Source organism: Gossypium arboreum, chromosome 13, assembly GCF_025698485.1.
Source record: "Gossypium arboreum isolate Shixiya-1 chromosome 13, ASM2569848v2, whole genome shotgun sequence".
NCBI classification, from domain to species: domain Eukaryota; kingdom Viridiplantae; phylum Streptophyta; class Magnoliopsida; order Malvales; family Malvaceae; genus Gossypium; species Gossypium arboreum.
The window spans coordinates 70,602,820-70,603,157 of record NC_069082.1 but is presented as its reverse complement, the minus strand read 5'-3'; the positions used below and the strand labels follow the sequence as shown (position 1 = coordinate 70,603,157).

Genomic DNA, 338 nt, shown 5'->3' with positions numbered 1-338 from the left:
AAATTAGGTAATGATATCTCTTTTTTTGTGCAGATGGATTTAGAAACACTTTACAATGCATGTGAGAGATACAAGGACTTACTGAGAAGGTGCCTTCACCATGGGTTGCCGCTTTAGCTTCAAGTACAAACATTCCACAATGGCCTGAACCTCTCGACTCAGCAAATGGTTGACGCAGCTACTGGCGGAACCATCAACAATAAAACACCGGAAGATGCCTATGAATTTATAGAGGAGATGTCACTGAATAACTATTAGTGGCAAGTTATAAGGACTAAGCCAACAAAAATAGCCAGCATTTATAACACCGATTCAGTCACCATGCTCTCTAATCAGGT

General features: G+C 40.5%; 1 non-coding gene across 1 annotated transcript; it reads right to left on the bottom strand.

The window, feature by feature from the left end:
• Positions 1–107, bottom strand: LOC128287143 (small nucleolar RNA R71). Its single transcript, XR_008277839.1, has one exon. It is a non-coding gene; the product is annotated as a small nucleolar RNA R71 (small nucleolar RNA).
• Positions 108–338: the final 231 nt, after the last annotated feature.